Raw genomic sequence first — 11,004 nt, 5'->3', positions numbered from 1 at the left:
TAGAAATATACACACTTTTTAAATCAATATTTTAGTTTTCTTTATGTATTCATTATTAATTTTTTACTTTAATTTACTTATTTATAATTTGAGTTTTATTTATAGATTGTATTTTATTTATTTATACACACACATACATATTTATTCATGAGTAAATACACATTTGTTAAACAGGTTTAAAAAGTATGTGTGTAATTTATTGTTATGACATAGTAACGCTACATATTTCCTAAAGAACCATACATATACATATATAGAATATACACATATTCAGATTAAAAATATTTATCACCACAGGCATACACAGTCCATTGATGTTTGAATATGGTGGTTATGAAGGAAAGAGCCAGCTCTTGAGTAGTTTTCAGAAGACAAGATAGTTATTTGTGGATCTTATATCTGGGGGTAATGAATTCCATCGTTTGGCTGCTTGAAGGGAGTAGGATGTACCACCTATAGCCTTTTTCTTGTATGGTGGTGTTCTAAGGCAGGGTGCCAATCTTGAGTAGAGGTTTCCTTGCTGAATGTATTTGGTTATTTTGTTTCTGATAAAAAGCGGTCCTGTTCCATGTATAGCTCTGTGGGTGATACAAAGCAGCTTGAAGGTATATCTTCTGGCAACAGGAGCCAGTGTAGTGCTCTCAAGGCAGGGGAGATGTGGGCTTGTGGCTTTACATGTAATAGTAGCCTGGCCGCAGAGTTTTGAATACATTGTAATTTTTTCATAATAGATAGAAATGATCCATGGTAGAGTCCATTGGCATAATCCAGTTTTGATAGTACAAGAGAGATAGTAGCCTGCACCTTGTGTGGAAATCCGAGGTGGGGGAAGATGCATCACATGGTCTTCAAGGCGATGAAGCTTGTTCGTGCTATTTTGTCCACTTGGCATTCATAGTCAACTTGGAGTCCAGGGTAATTCCGAGGTTTTTAACTTCCTTGGATAATTGAGGAGGTGGTCAGAGATTGACAAGCCAGGCGCACAGTGGGTCATCATTTTTCCAGTCACCACATATGAGTATTTCGGTTTTGGAGGCATTTTCTTTGAGATGGCTCTAAGTCATCCACTGATCAACAGCTCTGAGGCAACTGAAGATTTGTGAGTTTTCAATGTCTTTGGGGCATTCCAATTTAAGTAGTATTTGTGTGTCATCTGCATAGTTGTAGCATGTGAGTTGAAAATCATTGATCAGTTCTGGTAATGATATCATGTAGATGTTAAAAAGCAAAGGTGAGATGATCGATCCTTGGGGGACCCCTGCTTTTGTGAGATAGGGTTTGGATGAGAATTGGGGGGGGGGGGAAAGAATAGATAATATTTGTTCTGTTTTGAAGGTAGGATGTAATCCAGTCAAGAGCAGTCCCTTTTATGCCGGCTTCGTGGAGTCTTTGAATTAGGGTGTCATGGTCACCCTTACCAAAGGCAGCCGAGAGGTCCAAGAGAAGTAGTGCAGCAACTCCTTTGAGGTCGACTGTGTTTTTAATATCATCCCAGATTGCTAGGAGTGCCGATTCAGTGTCTCTTCCTAGGCGGAATCCAGATTGGTAGCCTGAAAGTATGGAATTGTCATCAATGAACTGTGATATCTGGGCGAATGCTGCTCTTTCCATCAGTTTGCCCAGGAAAGGTCCATTAGCAACTGGTCTGTAGTTATTGGGGTCCTGTGGGTCTAGGTTTGTTTTCTTTAATAACAGACCTATGTATGCCTTTTTCAGGTCTTCAGGAAACGTTCCTGTAGTTACAGAGTTGTTGATGATTCTTTTTATAGGTGTGGCAGCAGAAGTAAATAAAAGATGTGTGATGGACAAGGATCAGAAGAGCAACCGGAAGGCCTGCTTGCTTTGACCAAATCCATAAATTCACCTTGTGATATTTGTTTGAAGTACTGTAGAGGCTGGGTTGGTTTATTCTTAGAGGGGATTTTAGGAAAGGGGTTGGCGCTGAGGGTTTTCTTCTGCTTTAAATAGGAGTCCAATGTGTCTATGAAATCTTGAATAGTGGGGTGACTTCCTTCCACGCATTTAGACCAAACAGACACGGAAGTTGAAAAATATATATGGCTTTAATCCTATTTTCTCAAATAATATCACATAATTGATATAAAATCACAGATTTATACTTATACCCATAGTCAATTTCTCATAACCATAAACAAATAAAAAGGTTGATCCTCAAGAATAATTTCTTTTTTTTTTATTTAAGAATTAGTTTTTTTTTCAACGGAATGGGACTAGCATGGGAGCTTTATGTGCTCCCAGTCTAACCTGCCTTTATGTGGAAGCAATTGAAAAGAACGATGGTTACAAGGAGATGGTCCCTTTTTATGAAAATGTAAAATATTGGCCCTGCTTCATAGATGATTTCTTTTTGTGTGGTGGGAATCCGAAGATCAGTTGGACGTCCTTATATTTGGTTGAATTTAGGTGACAGTCACCTTGGATTTACAGACGCCAAAAGCAATCATAAATGTAACTTTCTGGATATAAATATGAAGGAAGTCTCGGGCCACTTAGAACTAGAAGTGGAATTGTTTAGCAATTCCACTGACAATGTAGAGTGACGTCTGAGTGTTTGTGTGACGTTTAAGCCTAGGGGAAACCCTTTTGCTTGTATGCATGAAAATGGTCCAGCTAAAGGCTACAACACGTCCACACAGTAGGGTGACCAGACGTTCCAGATTTCCCCAGACAGTCCCGTTTTTTAGAGGACTGCCCCAGTGTCCCGACGCTTCTCTTAATTTAAAATAAATGTCGCGGTTTTTGGGACAAAGGTCAGATCATTAAATAAATGTCCTGGTTTTTGGGACAAAAGTCAGATAATCTAGGGAAGAATAAGTAAAAGGTATGCTCTCCTTTAACAGACGTCTACAAAGTATGAAATAATTAAAGTAATTTATCTGTTACTGTCAGGCAACACAGTCTCCTGTTTGCTCCCAGCAGAGAGAGGTGGGTGAGGGTGGGTTGGGGGCGGTGGGGCTCCAGGGTGGGTGGTCAAGCCACAGCTAATTTTATACCTGTAGTCCTGTAAATGTGTGTGTTTATATAAAAACACACACATGTATAGGCACACATTCACAAAGCTATGCAAAAAAAAAAAAAATCTTGGCAACTTACACACTCTGCTTCGGGACAGAACTCTTCTCCTCATGGTTTTGAAGATTACATACAATGCTGGGCAGTTCTGGGCCTTTCGGAGCAGGCTGCCTCTTTTATCGGTTGTGCATAGGCAGACTCTACTGTTAACAGGTATGGCTTGGCTTGGAGAAGATAGACATGCTGGTGTCTCCAACGGGAGCTGAATCTTGTGGGGGCGGATATAGCCAATGAGGCCAATTTCTTGTATGAGTTGTTGGAAAAGGGATTAGCATATCATACAATCAACGCATGTCGATCAGCCATTTCCGCAGGTCATGTCTCTAATTATGATATACTGATTGGCAAAGACCCACAAGTCTGCAGGCTTTTTATGGGCATTTGCTTGTCCTTTTCTCCCAAGCCCAAATTATTGCTCCCTTTGGGATGTTTCTAATCCTCCAGTTGCTGGATTCCTCACTAACAATCAATATTTGTAACGAAAGGCGCTAGCAGTTAAGTTGGCAATTCTGTTATGTCCCATTTCCTCCAAACGAGAACATTAGAGCGCTGGATGTTACAACTCCTATGTTTACACCGGTGGTGGTATCCTTTACTATTGCACATCGCACTAAGTCCAATACTAGAGTGATGCACTACCCTGCCTTTCCTTCATATCTCAAGATATGTGCAGTCTGTTGCCTTCGGGCTTATGAAAGTATGACAGAGGAATACAGACAACATGACACAGCACAACCTTTTACTTCCATCAATAAGCCCTTTAAACCAGTTTCAGTGACTACGATCACACGATGGGTGAGATAGGTCTTACAAGAAGCAGGTATGACATGTCTTCCTTTTCTCTTGGTGGCAGACTGGAAGCTATCCTTAGAGCTGCTAAATGGTCTTCGGATTCCACCTCTAAGATCTTTTATTTTAAACCGATCACTGGTATGGCTTCTCTGGCTGACGACCAACCTTAAACTAGCATAATCCAAGCCGCCAGTCCTGACACAGAATGTAAAATTTCCCAGCAATTTTGAAGCAAAGTTTAAATTCTATTAATGACAAGGAAGCGAGGATTATCCCACCTGTCTGGGCAAACCTATCACCCTTCCTGGTGTTATAGAGGTCTTCGTTGTTGCATAAGTATAGTATGAATTTACTATGACCTTGAATAGGTGGAGTACACATATTGGTCTATGCAAAATATCATTAACTGTTTAGCTATATTTTTCAATGTATTGCATTTACTGTCAGTGGCTGTGTAGTGATATTGATATTAGAAGGAGTGTGCACAACGGTGAAGAATCATTCTTTTCTGTATCATTTAACTTCCTTAGGTTCAGACCAAAAGCAGGAATTTTGATAACAGGTGAATTCTGGTTGTTTGCTCAAAAGAGGAAGTGCTGTTCCTTTATGCTGTATTTATTGGGATGTTCTCTATGGATGTTGTTTTAGACTACTGCAGACTAGCCTTTTCATTGTTGTGTTTTTGAAGGCTGCTGAGTGGAGTAAATGAAGGAGTTTAGCATCATCCTCGCCTTCAAGTTGTTAATAGAATTTAAACTTTCCTTCATGATTGCTAGGAAATTTTACATTCCCTCACACATTGAAAGGTGGTGTCTGGAGGCTCCACTTTGGGTCCGGCCCAACCAGGGAATAACATTGGTGCCTCTATATGTATGCCACCTCCACACGTTGATGTCAGTTTCTTCCTGAAATCTCTTTCTGCCATTGGGCTTGGAGCTACTGAAATTCTAATATGGCAGAGTGCAGACATTTAAGTTGGAATCTTTTAAGAGCACTACATGAGAACGACCAGGAGGATGGGTCAGTGAGAAGTCTGTGGCTAATTAGAATCTCCACAAGAAAAGGCATTATCGAAGGTAAGTAACTTGTTCTTCTGATACAGACTTCTAATCACACATGCCTCACCTTGTTAATAGATAGCAAAGCAGTACCTCCCCAAGGGGGATACCTGCTTGAATGGCTCAGAGCAGGAAATTCTGCAGGACAAATCTGGTAAAACTGCTATCCCGCCAGACCTGGCTATCCAGGCAGTACTGCTTCATATGCGTGTTGATGGACGGCCACCTTGCAGGTTGACAGAGTCCCAAGACTGCTACGTTGAGCGCCAGGGCAGTACTAGCAGTCTTCACTCTGGTTGAGTGCACTCGCAAGCCTCCTGGTGGCTGCTTTTTGGCTAACCTATGGCAGATTCCTATACAGAGTGCACTACATCTTTTGATGGTCCTCTTCTGCACTGCTTTTCATTTTTTGACCCAACAGAAACCAAAATAAGTTGGTTGTCTTTTCCGCACTCTGGTTCGAGCCACATGGAAATTAAGTGCTCTCTTGGGGCTGAGGTGACAAAGCCATTCTTCCTCATTAGAGGGAAGAGGCAGCAGTAAATGGTATGTGGAATAGCGTGACTACTTTGGCCAGTAAGGCCGCTTTTGTCCTTAAACCAATTTGTCCAGAAAGAAGGAGTTATATGGTGGAACAATCGACAACGACTGAAGTTCACTCACTCGCCTGGCTGATGTTATGATGTTGAGGAATGCCACTTTGATGGTAAGTATGCAGAGTGTGTACCAAATTAAGGTCCCACTGCAGCATCACCAATGGTGTTGGTGGAAGTATGGCTAATCAAAAATAAAAATAAAAAAAGTAAGAAGTCCGAAAGGTAACCTTTTTTATGTTGCTAACGCAAGGCTTTCCTGAGCTACAGATAGATAGAATAGGAGAACATCTGATAATTGTGCATTCAGGAGTTGTATGTGTTGATAGGAACACCAGACAACAAACTTCTTCCAGCGTCCTGAGTACACAGATTTGGTAGACGGACACCTGCCTACCAAGATGATACCAATCACCTCGGGAGAAAGCTTGCAAGAGGTTAACTGTTGCCACTCAATCTCCATGCACAAAAGCATAGGTTGTGCAGGCTCTGGTGCAAGATTGACTCCTGCTGTGACAGAAGGTCCTCCCAAAAGGGCAGGGGAATCAGTGGACATGTGCTCATGGGCAGAAGTTCTGGGTACCACACCTCTTCACCTATCCCAGAGCTACCAGGATGACTTGGGCTAGGTCTTTCTTGGTCTTTTTCAGAACTCTGGGCAGGAGTGGCAGTGGCGGAAAGGCATAAAGGAATCCCAATTCCCAGTGCTGATAGAATGGAATCTTTAGGGAGGAAATGCAAACGTTTTGACAATGTGCATTTTCTGCAGTGGCAAATAGATTGAGTCATTGTTCTTCCCATTCTATGAAGATGCCATGTGTCCTATCAGATTGTAACTGCCATTTGTGACCTGCTAGGCACCATTAGCTGATTTTATCTGTCCTGGTGTTTAACAATCCTACCATGTGCTGAGCAATCAGGAATATGCCCTGACAGTTGAGCCATTTCCAGAGGTGCAGAGCCTCATGGCACAGGTCTCAGGGCTCCACTCCGCCCTGTTTGGGCATGGTGAACTAAAATGCTCTTGACCTTACTGAAACTAAAACTAAACTCTCTGGGACTGCAGAAAAGAAATGTGAAAATAAGCCTCTTGAAAATCTATTGTTGACATCAAGTCACAAGAGACAGAACTTGAATCAGAATTAGCCTTTTTAACGTATCTTTCTGCAGGAAGCTGTGTGGAGTGCGAAGATCTAGGACAGGGCAGAAGACTATTTCCTATTTCGGCACCAGAAAGTAAATGGAGTAAAAACAGACAATAGGTCCACATTTCCGAAGCTAGCACTCTCTGTATTGCTGTCTTGCCCAAGAGAGCTCAAACGTCTCTACTGAGTATGGACAAGTCATCCTCCAGAAGTTGGTGTGGTGCAGGTGGTATGTCCGGGGCAGAAACTGTAGGGAGTATCCATTCTGCAGCATCTGGAGCACCCACTGATTGGAAGTGATGCTCCTCCAGCAGGGGATGTGAAAGGCGATACAACCCCCTTACTGGCCAATCGTGCCCCACCTAGAGCAAGTTAAGGGGTTTTGAAGCACCTGCAGGGTGTGTGTGGAGGGGCTGGGGTTTGAGAAGCTTGGGTGTGAGGGGAAAGGAGGTTGGGATCTGAGCAGCTTATTGCCCCTGGAAGCCTTGACCAATCACCAGCCTCGACCTTGAAATGAGTGGGACACCTGTTGTTGCTGAAGTGGGTATTGCCTCTGCAGGTAGCCCCTACCTAAGTTTCAAAAGGGTCAATGTTGCTGGGGGGACTGCTGAGGTGGCACAGTAAGTCCCCTGAGCAGGTAGGGGCCTTGCTCTCTTTAAACTTCTCAAGGGGAGAGTCCGCCTTCCCTCCAAAGAGTCTAGAGCCATCAAAGGGCATGTTGATAGGAACTGTTAGACAACTATGGAAAAGACTGTGAAGAAAATCCCGGCATAGAGCTTAAGCACCACACTGATGCCATACAGAGTCAGCAGTGTCCAGACCAGATTTGATAAAATCTTTTGCTGCACTGTGTCTGACCATGATCTGCTTTTGCAGTTTGATGGATGTCATCTGAGACCATTGGCAAGACATCCGACACTTTGTCCCATAATGAGTGTGAATATCTGCACAAAAGGCATTGAGTACTTACTGACCTGAGGGCGAGGCTGGCTGAGCAGTACATCTATCTGGCGAATGTCTCCATACTTTTGCCTCCCTGCCAGGTGGGGAGGAAGGAATGCACTGAGGTTCAAGAGGCTTGGCGATGCCTAGACAACAAAGCTCTCCAGAATCGGATGTTGCAACAGAAAGTCAGACCAGTCAATGCCTCCTTACTACAGGTCTACTGACCATAGGACAAGATCCTAGTTTGAAGCAGGTGCCCACCAACACATTAATTAAGGCCTTCTTAAAGGGAAGCAGAGAGTTCCAAGTAGATTTCCAGGATTAATGACCTATGTTAAAAGAATAGTTTGACTTCTTGTGTTGGCAGGATTAGGTAAATGGTCTCAAACGCCATTCTAATCACTGTGGTGAAGGTTGTGGACTCTTCAGTAGTGATACCAGGGTTTGGTGAAGAGAGACCAATATCTGGTGAGGTGTCTACACCACTAGTACCCTGGAGGTCATCAAAAATATTGCCTTCATTATATTGATTATTGTCCTCAATAAGATTGCCTAATTCATATTTTAGGACACAAAATGGTTCAGAATGGGTATTGGTCTAGGTTTGGGTGGTAGAGAGTGGGTCTCCAAATCAGACAATGCTATAGACTCCCCTTCTGGTGCCGGTGATGCAGAGATCAGCATTGATTTGCATGCTGGTGGCGTTGGATTTTTGGGACAAATGTGGCTTTGCTCATGGTGTGAGCTTGGAGCCATGGATGGCATCGGGACTAGGATCAGTGGAGCTGGCGCCAGGGATGCAGAGGACTTGCATCAGGATCAGTTCCTTGGCTGGAGCTGTATGACTCAGAGGTGGGAGTGATGGGAATGAAGGAGACTCATGTTTAGATTTCTTATGCTTCTTGCAGGATTTTCTTGACTTATCTGAGGCATGTGACCTCGAAGATAACAGGTCAAGGGAGCAACCTTGGGAACAAAATGCATATGTGCCCTCGATTTCGACCGGGACCACCATGCCTTTGATCGCAAGCACTTTTTCAACCTCTGGAGTTCTGTGATTGCTAGCTTGGCCTCCCCATCACGGATGACCTTTTTGTTCAGTTTTGTACAGCCTGGAGGTACAATAGAGAGGTGCTATAGGTCCGTCACCATCATCTGTTGGTGACAATCACAATATGATTTAAACCCTGTTGATTTAGGGGGGTAAACACTGTCTACACTCTGAAGAAATGTGATGGAAAAAATCTCTCAGGAGTGAAAGGATTTGAGAATGCAGGAAATGCATCAGCAGGCATGGAGAGAAAGGAACTGATAGTGTGCAAAGGTGGGAAAGTTAGATGGGCCCAAGCGTCATGCCTGGCGTGGGACAGACCCGATGGGAAGCCATACAAGTCCACATATATACAAGCAAGGGAATTGCTATGAAAGTTTCTTAATACTGCCTGGCGCCTGAGAAAATTCACAAAGTGAGTAATCTGTGGTTAGAAGTCTCTATCAGAACATCAGATTTATATGTGATTACCAATAAAGATTGCTTCATGAGAATTCACAATATTTAACATTGTCTGTTAACATGAACGGGCATACCATACTTTGATAAAGTCATCCAGCTTCGCTTGAGTAGTGTCCAACTTGTTGAATGTTTGGAAAAGTGACATACTTCCAGCAAGACATTCTGGTCTAGGGGCAAATGTGTGAGTGGGAGGCATAGTGTTGGGTGACAGTGGTTTGATGATTAAATGAACAAATGTAAAACTGTTGCAAAAGCTGGAGAATAAACAGGACACATTATTAATAGAGGGGCGTAAAACACAGGTGTATTTAAAAAGAAATAAATGTGATGTTACAAGTCGCGCCAGTAAAAAGCACTCTGAATTGATTTTATGGATGAAAAACATATTCTCCTTAATTAGCTTTAAGGTTAGCGGATAAGCTCACCCTAAGAGCCACTGAATAAAAACGAGAACCAGTTTGATCAGTCAGTAGAATGCAATATTGTGTTTCAAACTAGTACAAAGTAAATTATCAAAGCACAAATGTTGGGTACAAACATCACCACCGACTATGATAGCACTAGTGGGGACTGTGACATCGTTGATGTAGAGTCAATGAAGGAAATAAAGTGATTGTGTTTGCTTCTGGTATACTTCATGGTGACAAACACAACTGCTCTGTCATTCTGAAAGAAACTTGGCTTACTGGGGATCAAGGAGCAATAATCTCATAGGCATGTGACAGGTAGTTTGTTTGAATAGCAATTGGACCGCAGATTGTTGGTTGATTTGTTTACAACTTCAGGAAGTGGGAGAGCTAGGCAGTTTTAAATGTTGCAGGGATACACTTTGAATATTAATTATGGTCGAGTCATTCTTAATGTTATGGCCACCTTCGATACATGAAGGAGCACTGGTGTTTGTCAGGATAACGTAATGCTTCCAGAAGCTAAGCAGGGAAGAGTACTCAGTTTGGCATATGCACATGGGTATTGCACTGGTATTTATGAAGGGCATTCTCTACACTTTTCAAGACATAATTTGCTTTCTCCATTGTTAAGCAAGAACCTATTCCATATGTAAAATGTATGTAGTGCTTTGTAGTTAGGCGAATGACATGGAAGCACTCTGATTTACATTCAGGTACCTTTGTGCCCTACAAGTGTATAATTTACAAGCGTTGCAGATGTACGTTGGCTTCTGTTACAAAAATGGAGTACTGTGCCTGAGGTTTGGAGGCAGGGTAGTAGAGTTATGTAGGGATTTAAATGGCACATAAATATAGATGCTGCACAGAGTGCAAGAAATAGACCAGCTGTACATGTACAAACATAACCATCTCTCTACTGATCTTGTTATATTTAAAAGTTGTTAAAGGTGTCTACATATTCCACTGTTTTGGCATCACATTTCGGTTGTGTAGAATTGTGGCAGGGAATCCGGAGCCCTCCATTGATTTTCTAGTCTGTCCCACGGCACTGTGGGCGTAACAGATTAAAACATGAATAGTCCATCCTGTGTTTTTTTTTCATCCATTTGACAAAGAGTGGCAAGGGTCAAATGACACTAATTGTAAAACAGAAATATTTGTGGCCAGGAAAGTACAGGGTATTGAGAGCAGTGCGAGACATTTTCTTCAATACCTCTCATAAATTAGTACGACTTTTCATGGTTCTCCTGAAGTATCATTGTACGTCTCGGGTGTGTACAGTGTGGCTGGTGGTGTGCACAGTGTGGCTATAGGAAAGGAAACGTACAAAGCTCATTAGGTTATGCCAAGGCGTCAAAACACTAAGGTTGCGAGGCAAAGGGCATCTGGTAAATCCAAACGTCTTGTCATCATGGAAGGGAAAAGAGCCAATTTTCAATTGCTTCAGAAAGGCAG

Source organism: Pleurodeles waltl, chromosome 4_2 (assembly GCF_031143425.1).
Source record: "Pleurodeles waltl isolate 20211129_DDA chromosome 4_2, aPleWal1.hap1.20221129, whole genome shotgun sequence".
Classification (NCBI taxonomy): domain Eukaryota; kingdom Metazoa; phylum Chordata; class Amphibia; order Caudata; family Salamandridae; genus Pleurodeles; species Pleurodeles waltl.
This window is presented reverse-complemented; position numbering follows the sequence as displayed.